The sequence below is a fragment of the Myotis brandtii genome, unplaced genomic scaffold (assembly GCF_000412655.1).
Source record: "Myotis brandtii unplaced genomic scaffold, ASM41265v1 scaffold350, whole genome shotgun sequence".
In the NCBI taxonomy this organism is placed as follows: Eukaryota; Metazoa; Chordata; class Mammalia; order Chiroptera; family Vespertilionidae; genus Myotis; species Myotis brandtii.
In genome coordinates, this window is record NW_005363468.1 from 71,509 (window position 1) to 71,865 (window position 357).

The following is a 357-nucleotide window of genomic DNA, read 5'->3' on the forward strand; positions in this document are numbered from 1 at the left end:
TTTTTTAATGATGTTAAAAATGTTGAGCATTTTTAACATCATTACTCTGAACTCTCTTTCAGATAAATTTCTTATTTCTGCTTCATTTATCTCTTCTTCTGGAGAATTCTCTAGTTCTTTCATTTGGGGGCTGTTTCTTTGTTTCCTCATTTTGGTTGTCTGTTTGGGTTTGTGACTCTGTATTAGGCAGATCCTCTACACCTCAATCTCTAGTGCAGGACAGGGTTAAAGGCTGTTTCTGACTAATTGGATCAGGCAAAGCCTCAAAAGCCTCTAGGGCAGTGGTTTTCAACCTTGGCTGCACATTAGAATCACCTGGGAATCTTTTTAAAATCCTGATTTCTGGGCCTCATGGCC